The sequence below is a fragment of the Camellia sinensis genome, chromosome 5, assembly GCF_055761805.1.
Source record: "Camellia sinensis isolate YWXY chromosome 5, ASM5576180v1, whole genome shotgun sequence".
NCBI lineage: Eukaryota > Viridiplantae > Streptophyta > Magnoliopsida > Ericales > Theaceae > Camellia > Camellia sinensis.
The window spans coordinates 1,669,056-1,687,366 of record NC_138965.1 but is presented as its reverse complement, the minus strand read 5'-3'; positions in this window follow the sequence as shown (position 1 = coordinate 1,687,366).

Genomic DNA, 18,311 nt, shown 5'->3' with positions numbered 1-18,311 from the left:
TATCTGCCACTGTGCAGGAGAATCCGTATAGGTGTTCGAGTGATCGAACCGTAATGCGCAACAAATGGTAAGGAAACCCATTATTTACATATCTGCCACTGTGCAGGAGAATCCGTATAGGTGTTCGAGTGTTCGAACCGTAATGCGAAAGAAATGGTACGGAAACCCCGTATTTACATATCTGCCACTGTGCAGGAGAATCCGTATTGGTGTTCGAGTGTTCGAACCGTAATGCGCAAGAAATGGTACGGAAACCCCATATTTACATATCTGCCACTGTGCAGGAGAATCCGTATAGGTGTTCGAGTGTTCGAACCGTAATGCGCAAGAAATGGTACGGAAACCCCGTTTTTACATATCTGCCACTGTGCAGGAGAATCCGTATAGGTGTTCGAGTGTTCGAACCGTAATGCGAAAGAAATGGTACGGAAACCCATTATTTACATATCTGCCGCTTTGCAGGAGAATCCGTATAGGTGTTCGAGTGTTCGAACCGTAATGCGAAAGAAATAGTACGGAAACCCCGTATTTACATATCTGCCACTGTGCAGGAGAATCCGTATAGGTGTTCGAGTGTTCGAACCGTAATGCGCAAGAAATGGTACGGAAACCCCGTATTTACATATTTGCCAGTGTGCAGGAGAATTCGTATAGGTGTTCGAGTGTTCGAACCGTAATGCGCAAGAAATGGTACGGAAACCCCGTATTTACATATCTGCCACTGTGTAGGAGAATCCGTATAGGTGTTCGAGTGTTCGAACCGTAATCCGCAAGAAATGGTACGAAAACCCCGTATTTACATATCTGCCACTGTGCAGGAGAATCCGTATTGGTGTTCGAGTGTTCGAACCGTAATGCGCAAGAAATGGTACGGAAACCCCATATTTACATATCTGCCACTGTGCAGGAGAATCCGTATAGGTGTTCGAGTGTTCGAACCGTAATGCGCAAGAAATGGTACGGAAACCCCGTATTTACATATCTGCCACTGTGCAGGAGAATCCGTATAGGTGTTCGAGTGTTCGAACCGTAATGCGCAAGAAACGGTACGGAAACCCCGTTTTTACATATCTGCCACTGTGCAGGAGAATCCGTATAGGTGTTCGAGTGTTCGAACCGTAATGCGCAAGAAATGGTACGGAAACCCCGTATTTACATATCTGCCACTGTGCAGGAGAATCCGTATAGGTGTTCGAGTGATCGAACCGTAATGCGCAACAAATGGTAAGGAAACCCCGCATTTACATATCTGCCACTGTGCAGGAGAATCCGTATAGGTGTTCGAGTGTTCGAACCGTAATGCGAAAGAAATGGTACGGAAACCCATTATTTACATATCTGCCACTTTGCAGGAGAATCCGTATAGGTGTTCGAGTGTTCGAACCGTAATGCGAAAGAAATGGTACGGAAACCCCGTATTTACATATCTGCCACTGTGCAGGAGAATCCGTATAGGTGTTCGAGTGTTCGAACCGTAATGCGCAAGAAATGGTACGGAAACCCCGTATTTACGTATTTGCCAGTGTGCAGGAGAATTCGTATAGGTGTTCGAGTGTTCGAACCGTAATGCGCAACAAATGGTACGGAAACCCCGTATTTACATATCTGCCACTGTGCAGGAGAATCCGTATAGGTGTTCGAGTGTTCGAACCACAATGCGCAAGAAATGGTACAGAAACCCCGTATTTACATATCTACCACTGTGCAGGAGAATCCGTATTGGTGTTCGAGTGTTCGAACCGTAATGCGCAAGAAATGGTAAGGAAACCCCGTATTTACATATCTGCCACTGTGCAGGAGAATCCGTATAGGTGTTCGAGTGTTCGAACCGTAATGCGCAAGAAATGGAACGGAAACCCCGTATTTACGTAATGCGCAAGAAATGGTACGAAAACCCCGTATTTACATATCTGCCACTGTGCAGGAGAATCCGTATAGGTGTTCGAGTGTTCGAACCGTAATGCGCAAGAAATGGTACGGAAACCCCGTATTTACATATCTGCCACTTTGCAGGAGAATCCGTATAGGTGTTCGAGTGTTCGAACCGTAATGCGCAAGAAATGGTAAGGAAACCCCGTGTTTACATATCTGCCACTGTGCAGGAGAATCCGTATAGGTGTTCGAGTGTTCGAACCGTAACGCGCAAGAAATGGTACGGAAACCCCGTATTTACATATCTGCCACTGTGTAGGAGAATCCGTATAGGTGTTCGAGTGTTCGAACCGTAATGCGAAAGAAATGGTACGGAAACCCCGTATTTACATATCTGCCACTTTGCAGGAGAATCCGTATAGGTGTTCGAGTGTTCGAACCGTAATGCGAAAGAAATGGTACGGAAACCCCGTATTTATATATCTGCCACTGTGCAGGAGAATCCGTTTAGGTGTTCGAGTGTTCGAACCGTAATGCGCAAGAAATGGTACGGAAACCCCGTATTTACATATCTGCCACTGTGCAGGAGAATCCGTATTGGTGTTCGAGTGTTCGAACCGTAATGCGCAAGAAATGGTACGGAAACCCCATATTTACATATCTGCCACTGTGCAGGAGAATCCGTATAGGTGTTCGAGTGTTCGAACCGTAATGCGCAAGAAATGGTACGGAAACCCCGTATTTACATATCTGCCACTGTGCAGGAGAATCCGTATAGGTGTTCGAGTGTTCGAACCGTAATGCGCAAGAAACGGTACGGAAACCCCGTTTTTACATATCTGCCACTGTGCAGGAGAATCCGTATAGGTGTTCGAGTGTTCGAACCGTAATGCGCAAGAAATGGTACGGAAACCCCGTATTTACATATCTGCCACTGTGCAGGAGAATCCGTATAGGTGTTCGAGTGATCGAACCGTAATGCGCAACAAATGGTAAGGAAACCCCGCATTTACATATCTGCCACTGTGCAGGAGAATCCGTATAGGTGTTCGAGTGTTCGAACCGTAATGCGAAAGAAATGGTACGGAAACCCCGTATTTACATATCTGCCACTTTGCAGGAGAATCCGTATAGGTGTTCGAGTGTTCGAACCGTAATGCGAAAGAAATGGTACGGAAACCCCGTATTTACATATCTGCCACTGTGCAGGAGAATCCGTATAGGTGTTCGAGTGTTCGAACCGTAATGCGCAAGAAATGGTACGGAAACCCCGTATTTACATATCTGCCACTTTGCAGGAGAATCCGTATAGGTGTTCGAGTGTTCGAACCGTAATGCGCAACAAATGGTAAGGAAACCCCGTATTTACATATCTGCCACTGTGCAGGAGAATCCGTATAGGTGTTCGAGTGTTCGAACCATAATGCGAAAGAAATGGTACGGAAACCCCGTATTTACATATCTGCCACTTTGCAGGAGAATCCGTATAGGTGTTCGAGTGTTCGAACCGTAATGCGCAAGAAATGGTACGGAAACCCCGTATTTACATATCTGCCACTATGCAGGAGAATCCGTATAGGTGTTCGAGTGTTCGAACCGTAATGCGCAACAAATGGTAAGGAAACCCCGTATTTACATATCTGCCACTGTGCAGGAGAATCCGTTTAGGTGTTCGAACCGTAATGCGCAAGAAATGGTACGGAAACCCCGTATTTACATATCTGCCACTGTGCAGGAGAATCCGTATTGGTGTTCGAGTGTTCGAACCGTAATGCGCAACAAATGGTAAGGAAACCCCGTATTTACATATCTGCCACTGTGCAGGAGAATCCGTATAGGTGTTCGAGTGTTCGAACCATAATGCGAAAGAAATGGTACGGAAACCCCGTATTTACATATCTGCCACTTTGTAGGAGAATCCGTATAGGTGTTCGAGTGTTCGAACCGTAATGCGAAAGAAATGGTACGGAAACCCCGTATTTACATATCTGCCACTGTGCAGGAGAATCCGTATAGGTGTTCGAGTGTTCGAACCGTAATGCGCAAGAAATGGTACGGAAACCCCGTATTTACATATTTGCCAGTGTGCAGGAGAATTCGTATAGGTGTTCGAGTGTTCGAACCGTAATGCGCAAGAAATGGTACGGAAACCCCGTATTTACATATCTGCCACTGTGTAGGAGAATCCGTATAGGTGTTCGAGTGTTCGAACCGTAATCCGCAAGAAATGGTACGAAAACCCCGTATTTACATATCTGCCACTGTGCAGGAGAATCCGTATTGGTGTTCGAGTGTTCGAACCGTAATGCGCAAGAAATGGTACGGAAACCCCATATTTACATATCTGCCACTGTGCAGGAGAATCCGTATAGGTGTTCGAGTGTTCGAACCGTAATGCGCAAGAAATGGTACGGAAACCCCGTATTTACATATCTGCCACTGTGCAGGAGAATCCGTATAGGTGTTCGAGTGTTCGAACCGTAATGCGCAAGAAACGGTACGGAAACCCCGTTTTTACATATCTGCCACTGTGCAGGAGAATCCGTATAGGTGTTCGAGTGTTCGAACCGTAATGCGCAAGAAATGGTACGGAAACCCCGTATTTACATATCTGCCACTGTGCAGGAGAATCCGTATAGGTGTTCGAGTGATCGAACCGTAATGCGCAACAAATGGTAAGGAAACCCCGCATTTACATATCTGCCACTGTGCAGGAGAATCCGTATAGGTGTTCGAGTGTTCGAACCGTAATGCGAAAGAAATGGTACGGAAACCCATTATTTACATATCTGCCACTTTGCAGGAGAATCCGTATAGGTGTTCGAGTGTTCGAACCGTAATGCGAAAGAAATGGTACGGAAACGCCGTATTTACATATCTGCCACTGTGCAGGAGAATCCGTATAGGTGTTCGAGTGTTCGAACCGTAATGCGCAAGAAATGGTACGGAAACCCCGTATTTACGTATGTGCCAGTGTGCAGGAGAATTCGTATAGGTGTTCGAGTGTTCGAACCGTAATGCGCAACAAATGGTACGGAAACCCCGTATTTACATATCTGCCACTGTGCAGGAGAATCCGTATAGGTGTTCGAGTGTTCGAACCACAATGCGCAAGAAATGGTACAGAAACCCCGTATTTACATATCTACCACTGTGCAGGAGAATCCGTATTGGTGTTCGAGTGTTCGAACCGTAATGCGCAAGAAATGGTAAGGAAACCCCGTATTTACATATCTGCCACTGTGCAGGAGAATCCGTATAGGTGTTCGAGTGTTCGAACCGTAATGCGCAAGAAATGGTACGGAAACCCCGTATTTACGTAATGCGCAAGAAATGGTACGAAAACCCCGTATTTACATATCTGCCACTGTGCAGGAGAATCCGTATAGGTGTTCGAGTGTTCGAACCGTAATGCGCAAGAAATGGTACGGAAACCCCGTATTTACATATCTGCCACTTTGCAGGAGAATCCGTATAGGTGTTCGAGTGTTCGAACCGTAATGCGCAAGAAATGGTAAGGAAACCCCGTGTTTACATATCTGCCACTGTGCAGGAGAATCCGTATAGGTGTTCGAGTGTTCGAACCGTAACGCGCAAGAAATGGTACGGAAACCCCGTATTTACATATCTGCCACTGTGTAGGAGAATCCGTATAGGTGTTCGAGTGTTCGAACCGTAATGCGAAAGAAATGGTACGGAAACCCCGTATTTACATATCTGCCACTGTGTAGGAGAATCCGTATAGGTGTTCGAGTGTTCGAACCGTAATGCGAAAGAAATGGTACGGAAACCCCGTATTTACATATCTGCCACTGTGCAGGAGAATCCGTTTAGGTGTTCGAGTGTTCGAACCGTAATGCGCAAGAAATGGTACGGAAACCCCGTATTTACATATCTGCCACTGTGCAGGAGAATCCGTATTGGTGTTCGAGTGTTCGAACCGTAATGCGCAAGAAATGGTACGGAAACCCCATATTTACATATCTGCCACTGTGCAGGAGAATCCGTATAGGTGTTCGAGTGTTCGAACCGTAATGCGCAAGAAATGGTACGGAAACCCCGTATTTACATATCTGCCACTGTGCAGGAGAATCCGTATAGGTGTTCGAGTGTTCGAACCGTAATGCGCAAGAAACGGTACGGAAACCCCGTTTTTACATATCTGCCACTGTGCAGGAGAATCCGTATAGGTGTTCGAGTGTTCGAACCGTAATGCGCAAGAAATGGTACGGAAACCCCGTATTTACATATCTGCCACTGTGCAGGAGAATCCGTATAGGTGTTCGAGTGATCGAACCGTAATGCGCAACAAATGGTAAGGAAACCCCGCATTTACATATCTGCCACTGTGCAGGAGAATCCGTATAGGTGTTCGAGTGTTCGAACCGTAATGCGAAAGAAATGGTACGGAAACCCATTATTTACATATCTGTCACTTTGCAGGAGAATCCGTATAGGTGTTCGAGTGTTCGAACCGTAATGCGAAAGAAATGGTACGGAAACCCCGTATTTACATATCTGCCACTGTGCAGGAGAATCCGTATAGGTGTTCGAGTGTTCGAACCGTAATGCGCAAGAAATGGTACGGAAACCCCGTATTTACGTATTTGCCAGTGTGCAGGAGAATTCGTATAGGTGTTCGAGTGTTCGAACCGTAATGCGCAACAAATGGTACGGAAACCCCGTATTTACATATCTGCCACTGTGCAGGAGAATCCGTATAGGTGTTCGAGTGTTCGAACCACAATGCGCAAGAAATGGTACTGAAACCCCGTATTTACATATCTACCACTGTGCAGGATAATCCGTATTGGTGTTCGAGTGTTCGAACCGTAATGCGCAAGAAATGGTAAGGAAACCCCGTATTTACATATCTGCCACTGTGCAGGAGAATCCGTATAGGTGTTCGAGTGTTCGAACCGTAATGCGCAAGAAATGGTACGGAAACCCCGTATTTACGTAATGCGCAAGAAATGGTACGGAAACCCCGTATTTACATATCTGCCACTGTGCAGGAGAATCCGTATAGGTGTTCGAGTGTTCGAACCGTAATGCGCAAGAAATGGTACGGAAACCCCGTATTTACATATCTGCCACTTTGCAGGAGAATCCGTATAGGTGTTCGAGTGTTCGAACCACAATGCGCAAGAAATGGTACAGAAACCCCGTATTTACATATCTGCCACTGTGCAGGAGAATCCGTATAGGTGTTCGAGTGTTCGAACCGTAACGCGCAAGAAATGGTACGGAAACCCCGTATTTACATATCTGCCACTGTGTAGGAGAATCCGTATAGGTGTTCGAGTGTTCGAACCGTAATGCGAAAGAAATGGTACGGAAACCCCGTATTTACATATCTGCCACTTTGCAGGAGAATCCGTATAGGTGTTCGAGTGTTCGAACCGTAATGCGAAAGAAATGGTACGGAAACCCCGTATTTACATATCTGCCACTGTGCAGGAGAATCCGTTTAGGTGTTCGAGTGTTCGAACCGTAATGCGCAAGAAATGGTACGGAAACCCCGTATTTACATATCTGCCACTGTGCAGGAGAATCCGTATTGGTGTTCGAGTGTTCGAACCGTAATGCGCAAGAAATGGTACGGAAACCCCATATTTACATATCTGCCACTGTGCAGGAGAATCCGTATAGGTGTTCGAGTGTTCGAACCGTAATGCGCAAGAAATGGTACGGAAACCCCGTATTTACATATCTGCCACTGTGCAGGAGAATCCGTATAGGTGTTCGAGTGTTCGAACCGTAACGCGCAAGAAACGGTACGGAAACCCCGTTTTTACATATCTGCCACTGTGCAGGAGAATCCGTATAGGTGTTCGAGTGTTCGAACCGTAATGCGCAAGAAATGGTACGGAAACCCCGTATTTACATATCTGCCACTGTGCAGGAGAATCCGTATAGGTGTTCGAGTGATCGAACCGTAATGCGCAACAAATGGTAAGGAAACCCCGCATTTACATATCTGCCACTGTGCAGGAGAATCCGTATAGGTGTTCGAGTGTTCGAACCGTAATGCGAAAGAAATGGTACGGAAACCCATTATTTACATATCTGTCACTTTGCAGGAGAATCCGTATAGGTGTTCGAGTGTTCGAACCGTAATGCGAAAGAAATGGTACGGAAACCCCGTATTTACATATCTGCCACTGTGCAGGAGAATCCGTATAGGTGTTCGAGTGTTCGAACCGTAATGCGCAAGAAATGGTACGGAAACCCCGTATTTACGTATTTGCCAGTGTGCAGGAGAATTCGTATAGGTGTTCGAGTGTTCGAACCGTAATGCGCAACAAATGGTACGGAAACCCCGTATTTACATATCTGCCACTGTGCAGGAGAATCCGTATAGGTGTTCGAGTGTTCGAACCACAATGCGCAAGAAATGGTACAGAAACCCCGTATTTACATATCTACCACTGTGCAGGATAATCCGTATTGGTGTTCGAGTGTTCGAACCGTAATGCGCAAGAAATGGTAAGGAAACCCCGTATTTACATATCTGCCACTGTGCAGGAGAATCCGTATAGGTGTTCGAGTGTTCGAACCGTAATGCGCAAGAAATGGTACGGAAACCCCGTATTTACGTAATGCGCAAGAAATGGTACGGAAACCCCGTATTTACATATCTGCCACTGTGCAGGAGAATCCGTATAGGTGTTCGAGTGTTCGAACCGTAATGCGCAAGAAATGGTACGGAAACCCCGTATTTACATATCTGCCACTTTGCAGGAGAATCCGTATAGGTGTTCGAGTGTTCGAACCACAATGCGCAAGAAATGGTACAGAAACCCCGTATTTACATATCTGCCACTGTGCAGGAGAATCCGTATAGGTGTTCGAGTGTTCGAACCGTAACGCGCAAGAAATGGTACGGAAACCCCGTATTTACATATCTGCCACTGTGTAGGAGAATCCGTATAGGTGTTCGAGTGTTCGAACCGTAATGCGAAAGAAATGGTACGGAAACCCCGTATTTACATATCTGCCACTTTGCAGGAGAATCCGTATAGGTGTTCGAGTGTTCGAACCGTAATGCGAAAGAAATGGTACGGAAACCCCGTATTTACATATCTGCCACTGTGCAGGAGAATCCGTTTAGGTGTTCGAGTGTTCGAACCGTAATGCGCAAGAAATGGTACGGAAACCCCGTATTTACATATCTGCCACTGTGCAGGAGAATCCGTATTGGTGTTCGAGTGTTCGAACCGTAATGCGCAAGAAATGGTACGGAAACCCCATATTTACATATCTGCCACTGTGCAGGAGAATCCGTATAGGTGTTCGAGTGTTCGAACCGTAATGCGCAAGAAATGGTACGGAAACCCCGTATTTACATATCTGCCACTGTGCAGGAGAATCCGTATAGGTGTTCGAGTGTTCGAACCGTAACGCGCAAGAAACGGTACGGAAACCCCGTTTTTACATATCTGCCACTGTGCAGGAGAATCCGTATAGGTGTTCGAGTGTTCGAACCGTAATGCGCAAGAAATGGTACGGAAACCCCGTATTTACATATCTGCCACTGTGCAGGAGAATCCGTATAGGTGTTCGAGTGATCGAACCGTAATGCGCAACAAATGGTAAGGAAACCCCGCATTTACATATCTGCCACTGTGCAGGAGAATCCGTATAGGTGTTCGAGTGTTCGAACCGTAATGCGAAAGAAATGGTACGGAAACCCATTATTTACATATCTGCCACTTTGCAGGAGAATCCGTATAGGTGTTCGAGTGTTCGAACCGTAATGCGAAAGAAATGGTACGGAAACCCCGTATTTACATATCTGCCACTGTGCAGGAGAATCCGTATAGGTGTTTGAGTGTTCGAACCGTAATGCGCAAGAAATGGTACGGAAACCCCGTATTTACGTATTTGCCAGTGTGCAGGAGAATTCGTATAGGTGTTCGAGTGTTCGAACCGTAATGCGCAAGAAATGGTACGAAAACCCCGTATTTACATATCTGCCACTGTGCAGGAGAATTCGTATAGGAGTTCGAGTGTTCGAACCACAATGCGCAAGAAATGGTACAGAAACCCCGTATTTACATATCTACCACTGTGCAGGAGAATCCGTATTGGTGTTCGAGTGTTCGAACCGTAATGCGCAAGAAATGGTAAGGAAACCCCGTATTTACATATCTGCCACTGTGCAGGAGAATCCGTATAGGTGTTCGAGTGTTCGAACCGTAATGCGCAAGAAATGGTACGGAAACCCCGTATTTACATATCTGCCACTGTGCAGGAGAATCCGTATAGGTGTTCGAGTGTTCGAACCGTAATGCGCAAGAAATGGTACGGAAACCCCGTATTTACATATCTGCCACTGTGCAGGAGAATCCGTATAGGTGTTCGAGTGTTCGAACCGTAATGCGCAAGAAATGGTACGGAAACCCCGTATTTACATATCTGCCACTATGCAGGAGAATCCGTATAGGTGTTCGAGTGTTCGAACCGTAATGCGCAACAAATGGTAAGGAAACCCCGTATTTACATATCTGCCACTGTGCAGGAGAATCCGTTTAGGTGTTCGAACCGTAATGCGCAAGAAATGGTACGGAAACCCCGTATTTACATATCTGCCACTGTGCAGGAGAATCCGTATTGGTGTTCGAGTGTTCGAACCGTAATGCGCAAGAAATGGTACGGAAACCACATATTTACATATCTGCCACTGTGCAGGAGAATCCGTATAGGTGTTCGAGTGTTCGAACCGTAATGCGCAAGAAATGGTACGGAAACCCCGTATTTACATATCTGCCACTATGCAGGAGAATCCGTATAGGTGTTCGAGTGTTCGAACCGTAATGCGCAAGAAACGGTACGGAAACCCCGTTTTTACATATCTGCCACTGTGCAGGAGAATCCGTATAGGTGTTCGAGTGTTCGAACCGTAATGCGCAACAAATCGTAAGGAAACCCCGTATTTACATATCTGCCACTGTGCAGGAGAATCCGTATAGGTGTTCGAGTGTTCGAACCGTAATGCGAAAGAAATGGTACGGAAACCCCGTATTTACATATCTGCCACTGTGCAGGAGAATCCGTATAGGTGTTCGAGTGTTCGAACCGTAATGCGCAAGAAATGGTACGGAAACCCCGTATTTACATATCTGCCACTGTGCAGGAGAATCCGTATAGGTGTTCGAGTGTTCGAACCGTAATGCGCAACAAATGGTAAGGAAACCCCGTATTTACATATCTGCCACTGTGCAGGAGAATCCGTATAGGTGTTCGAGTGTTCGAACCGTAATGCGAAAGAAATGGTACGGAAACCCATTATTTACATATCTGCCACTTTGCAGGAGAATCCGTATAGGTGTTCGAGTGTTCGAACCGTAATGCGAAAGAAATGGTACGGAAACCCCGTATTTACATATCTGCCACTGTGCAGGAGAATCCGTATAGGTGTTCGAGTGTTCGAACCGTAATGCGCAAGAAATGGTACGGAAACCCCGTATTTACGTATTTGCCAGTGTGCAGGAGAATTCGTATAGGTGTTCGAGTGTTCGAACCGTAATGCGCAAGAAATGGTACGGAAACCCCGTATTTACATATCTGCCACTGTGCAGGAGAATCCGTATAGGTGTTCGAGTGTTCGAACCGTAATGCGAAAGAAATGGTACGGAAACCCCGTATTTACATATCTGCCACTTTGCAGGAGAATCCGTATAGGTGTTCGAGTGTTCGAACCGTAATGCGAAAGAAATGGTACGGAAACCCCGTATTTACATATCTGCCACTGTGCAGGAGAATCCGTATAGGTGTTCGAGTGTGCGAACCGTAATGCGCAAGAAATGGTACGGAAACCCCGTATTTACGTATTTGCCAGTGTGCAGGAGAATTCGTATAGGTGTTCGAGTGTTCGAACCGTAATGCGCAAGAAATGGTACGGAAACCCCGTATTTACATATCTGCCACTGTGCAGGAGAATCCGTATAGGTGTTCGAGTGTTCGAACCGTAATGCGCAACAAATGGTAAGGAAACCCCGTATTTACATATCTGCCACTGTGCAGGAGAATCCGTATAGGTGTTCGAGTGTTCGAACCGTAATGCGAAAGAAATGGTACGGAAACCCCGTATTTACATATCTGCCACTTTGCAGGAGAATCCGTATAGGTGTTCGAGTGTTCGAACCGTAATGCGAAAGAAATGGTATGGAAACCCCGTATTTACATATCTGCCACTGTGCAGGAGAATCCGTATAGGTGTTCGAGTGTTCGAACCATAATGCGCAAGAAATGGTACAGAAACCCCGTATTTACATATCTGCCACTGTGTAGGAGAATCCGTATAGGTGTTCGAGTGTTCGAACCGTAATGCGCAAGAAATGGTAAGGAAACCCCGTATTTACATATCTGCCACTGTGCAGGAGAATCCGCATAGGTGTTCGAGTGTTCGAACCGTAATGCGCAAGAAATGGTACGGAAACCCCGTATTTACATATCTGCCACTGTGCAGGAGAATCCGTATAGGTGTTCGAGTGTTCGAACCGTAACGCGCAAGAAATGGTACGGAAACCCCGTATTTACATATCTGCCACTGTGCCGGAGAATCCGTATAGGTGTTCGAGTGTTCGAACCGTAATGCGAAAGAAATGGTACGGAAACCCCGTATTTACATATCTTCCACTTTGCAGGAGAATCCGTATAGGTGTTCGAGTGTTCGAACCGTAATGCGAAAGAAATGGTACGGAAACCCCGTATTTACATATCTGCCACTGTGCAGGAGAATCCGTTTAGGTGTTCGAGTGTTCGAACCGTAATGCGCAAGAAATGGTACGGAAACCCCGTATTTACATATCTGCCACTGTGCAGGAGAATCCGTATTGGTGTTCGAGTGTTCGAACCGTAATGCGCAAGAAATAGTACGGAAACCCCGTATTTACATATCTGCCACTGTGCAGGAGAATCCGTATAGGTGTTCGAGTGTTCGAACCGTAATGCGCAAGAAATGGTATGTAAACCCCGTATTTACATATCTACCACTGTGGAGGAGAATCTGCATAGGTGTTCGAGTGTTCGAACCGTAATGCGCAAGAAATGGTACGGAAACCCCGTATTTACATATCTCCCACTGTGTAGGAGAATCCGTATAGGTGTTCGAGTGTTCGAACCGTAATGCGCAAGAAATGGTATGTAAACCCCGTATTTACATATCTGCCACTGTGCAGGAGAATCCGTATAGGTGTTCGAGTGTTCGAACCGTAAGGCGTGAGAAATGGTATGTAAACCCCGTATTTACATATCTGCCACTGTGCAGGAGAATCCGTATAGGTGTTCGAGTGTTCGAACCGTAATGCGCAAGAAATGGTATGTAAACCCCGTATTTACATATCTACCACTGTGGAGGAGAATCTGCATAGGTGTTCGAGTGTTCGAACCGTAATGCGCAAGAAATGGTACGGAAACCTCGTATTTACATATCTGCCACTGTGCAGGAGAATCCGTATAGGTGTTCGAGTGTTCGAACCGTAATGCGCAAGAAATGGTATGTAAACCCCGTATTTACATATCTGCCACTGTGCAGGAGAATCCGTATAGGTGTTCGAGTGTTCGAACCGTAAGGCGTGAGAAATGGTATGTAAACCCCGTATTTACATATCTGCCACTGTGCAGGAGAATCCGTATAGGTGTTCGAGTGTGCGAACCGTAATGCGCAAGAAATGGTACGGAAACCCCGTATTTACATATCTGCCACTGTGCAGGAGAATCCGTATAGGTGTTCGAGTGTGCGAACCGTAATGCGCAAGAAATGGTACGGAAACCCCGTATTTACATATCTGCCACTGTGCAGGAGAATCCGTATAGGTGTTCGAGTGTTCGAACCGTAATGCGCAAGAAATGGTATGTAAACCCCGTATTTACATATCTGCCACAGTGCATGAGAATCCGTATAGGTGTTCGAGTGTTCGAACCGTAATGCGCAAGAAATGGTACGGAAACCCCGTATTTACGTATTTGCCAGTGTGCAGGAGAATTCGTATAGGTGTTCGAGTGTTCGAACCGTAATGCGCAAGAAATGGTACGGAAACCCCGTATTTACATATCTGCCACTGTGCAGGAGAATCCGTATAGGTGTTCGAGTGTTCGAACCGTAATGCGAAAGAAATGGTACGGAAACCCCGTATTTACATATCTGCCACTGTGCAGGAGAATCCGTATAGGTGTTCGAGTGTTCGAACCGTAATGCGAAAGAAATGGTACGGAAACCCCGTATTTACATATCTGCCACTTTGCAGGAGAATCCGTATAGGTGTTCGAGTGTTCGAACCGTAATGCGAAAGAAATGGTATGGAAACCCCGTATTTACATATCTGCCACTGTGCAGGAGAATCCGTATAGGTGTTCGAGTGTTCGAACCATAATGCGCAAGAAATGGTACAGAAACCCCGTATTTACATATCTGCCACTGTGTAGGAGAATCCGTATAGGTGTTCGAGTGTTCGAACCGTAATGCGCAAGAAATGGTAAGGAAACCCCGTATTTACATATCTGCCACTGTGCAGGAGAATCCGCATAGGTGTTCGAGTGTTCGAACCGTAATGCGCAAGAAATGGTACGGAAACCCCGTATTTACATATCTGCCACTGTGCAGGAGAATCCGTATAGGTGTTCGAGTGTTCGAACCGTAACGCGCAAGAAATGGTACGGAAACCCCGTATTTACATATCTGCCACTGTGCCGGAGAATCCGTATAGGTGTTCGAGTGTTCAAACCGTAATGCGAAAGAAATGGTACGGAAACCCCGTATTTACATATCTTCCACTTTGCAGGAGAATCCGTATAGGTGTTCGAGTGTTCGAACCGTAATGCGAAAGAAATGGTACGGAAACCCCGTATTTACATATCTGCCACTGTGCAGGAGAATCCGTTTAGGTGTTCGAGTGTTCGAACCGTAATGCGCAAGAAATGGTACGGAAACCCCGTATTTACATATCTGCCACTGTGCAGGAGAATCCGTATTGGTGTTCGAGTGTTCGAACCGTAATGCGCAAGAAATAGTACGGAAACCCCGTATTTACATATCTGCCACTGTGCAGGAGAATCCGTATAGGTGTTCGAGTGTTCGAACCGTAATGCGCAAGAAATGGTATGTAAACCCCGTATTTACATATCTACCACTGTGGAGGAGAATCTGCATAGGTGTTCGAGTGTTCGAACCGTAATGCGCAAGAAATGGTACGGAAACCCCGTATTTACATATCTCCCACTGTGTAGGAGAATCCGTATAGGTGTTCGAGTGTTCGAACCGTAATGCGCAAGAAATGGTATGTAAACCCCGTATTTACATATCTGCCACTGTGCAGGAGAATCCGTATAGGTGTTCGAGTGTTCGAACCGTAAGGCGTGAGAAATGGTATGTAAACCCCGTATTTACATATCTGCCACTGTGCAGGAGAATCCGTATAGGTGTTCGAGTGTTCGAACCGTAATGCGCAAGAAATGGTATGTAAACCCCGTATTTACATATCTACCACTGTGGAGGAGAATCTGCATAGGTGTTCGAGTGTTCGAACCGTAATGCGCAAGAAATGGTACGGAAACCCCGTATTTACATATCTGCCACTGTGCAGGAGAATCCGTATAGGTGTTCGAGTGTTCGAACCGTAATGCGCAAGAAATGGTATGTAAACCCCGTATTTACATATCTGCCACTGTGCAGGAGAATCCGTATAGGTGTTCGAGTGTTCGAACCGTAAGGCGTGAGAAATGGTATGTAAACCCCGTATTTACATATCTGCCACTGTGCAGGAGAATCCGTATAGGTGTTCGAGTGTGCGAACCGTAATGCGCAAGAAATGGTACGGAAACCCCGTATTTACATATCTGCCACTGTGCAGGAGAATCCGTATAGGTGTTCGAGTGTTCGAACCGTAATGCGCAAGAAATGGTATGTAAACCCCGTATTTACATATCTGCCACAGTGCATGAGAATCCGTATAGGTGTTCGAGTGTTCGAACCGTAATGCGCAAGAAATGGTACGGAAACCCCGTATTTACGTATTTGCCACTGTGCAGGAGAATTCGTATAGGTGTTCGAGTGTTCGAACCGTAATGCGCAAGAAATGGTACGGAAACCCCGTATTTACATATCTGCCACTGTGCAGGAGAATCCGTATAGGTGTTCGAGTGTTCGAACCGTAATGCGCAACAAATGGTAAGGAAACCCCGTATTTACATTTCTGCCACTGTGCAGGAGAATCCGTATAGGTGTTCGAGTGTTCGAACCGTAATGCGAAAGAAATGGTACGGAAACCCCGTATTTACATATCTGCCACTTTGCAGGAGAATCCGTATAGGTGTTCGAGTGTTCGAACCGTAATGCGAAAGAAATGGTATGGAAACCCCGTATTTACATATCTGCCACTGTGCAGGAGAATCCGTATAGGTGTTCGAGTGTTCGAACCATAATGCGCAAGAAATGGTACAGAAACCCCGTATTTACATATCTACCACTGTGTAGGAGAATCCGTATAGGTGTTCGAGTGTTCGAACCGTAATGCGCAAGAAATGGTAAGGAAACCCCGTATTTACATATCTGCCACTGTGCAGGAGAATCCGTATAGGTGTTCGAGTGTTCGAACCGTAATGCGCAAGAAATGGTACGGAAACCCCGTATTTACATATCTGCCACTGTGCAGGAGAATCCGTATAGGTGTTCGAGTGTTCGAACCGTAACGCGCAAGAAATGGTACGGAAACCCCGTATTTACATATCTGCCACTGTGCAGGAGAATCCGTATAGGTGTTCGAGTGTTCGAACCGTAATGCGAAAGAAATGGTACGGAAACCCCGTATTTACATATCTGCCACTTTGCAGGAGAATCCGTATAGGTGTTCGAGTGTTCGAACCGTAATGCGAAAGAAATGGTACGGAAACCCCGTATTTACATATCTGCCACTGTGCAGGAGAATCCGTTTAGGTGATCGAGTGTTCGAACCGTAATGCGCAAGAAATGGTACGGAAACCCCGTATTTACATATCTGCCACTGTGCAGGAGAATCCGTATTGGTGTTCGAGTGTTCGAACCGTAATGCGCAAGAAATAGTACGGAAACCCCGTATTTACATATCTGCCACTGTGCAGGAGAATCCGTATAGGTGTTCGAGTGTTCGAACCGTAATGCGCAAGAAATGGTATGTAAACCCCGTATTTACATATCTACCACTGTGGAGGAGAATCTGCATAGGTGTTCGAGTGTTCGAACCGTAATGCGCAAGAAATGGTACGGAAACCCCGTATTTACATATCTCCCACTGTGTAGGAGAATCCGTATAGGTGTTCGAGTGTTCGAACCGTAATGCGCAAGAAATTGTACGGAAACCCCGTATTTACATATCTGCCACTGTGCAGGAGAATCCGTATAGGTGTTCGAGTGTTCGAACCGTAAGGCGTGAGAAATGGTATGTAAACCCCGTATTTACATATCTGCCACTGTGCAGGAGAATCCGTATAGGTGTTCGAGTGTTCGAACCGTAATGCGCAAGAAATGGTACGGAAACCCCGTATTTACATATCTGCCACTGTGCAGGAGAATCCGTATAGGTGTTCGAGTGTTCGAACCGTAATGCGCAAGAAATGGTATGTAAACCCCGTATTTACATATCTACCACTGTGCAGGAGAATCTGCATAGGTGTTCGAGTGTTCGAACCGTAATGCGCAAGAAATGGTACGGAAACCCCGTATTTACATATCTCCCACTGTGTAGGAGAATCCGTGTAGGTGTTCGAGTGTTCGAACCGTAATGCGCAAGAAATGGTACGGAAACCCCGTATTTACATATCTGCCACTGTGCAGGAGAATCCGTATAGGTGTTCGAGTGTTCGAACCGTAATGCGCAAGAAATGGTATGTAAACCCCGTATTTACATATCTGCCACTGTGCAGGAGAATCCGTATAGGTGTTCGAGTGTTCGAACCGTAAGGCGTGAGAAATGGTATGTAAACCCCGTATTTACATATCTTCCACTGTGCAGGAGAATCCGTATAGGTGTTCGAGTGTTCGAACCGTAATGCGCAAGAAATGGTACGGAAACCCCGTATTTACATATCTGCCACTGTGCAGGAGAATCCGTATAGGTGTTCGAGTGTTCGAACCGTAATGCGCAAGAAATGGTATGTAAACCCCGTATTTACATATCTGCCACAGTGCATGAGAATCCGTATAGGTGTTCGAGTGTTCGAACCGTAAGGCGTGAGAAATGTTATGTAAACCCCGTATTTACATATCAGCCACTGTGCAGGAGAATCCGTATAGGTGTTCGAGTGTTCGAACCGTAATGCGCAAGAAATGGTACGGAAACCCCGTATTTACATATCTGCCACTGTGCAGGAGAATCCGTATAGGTGTTCGAGTGTTCGAACCGTAATGCGCAAGAAATGGTATGTAAACCCCGTATTTACATATCTACCACTGTGCAGGA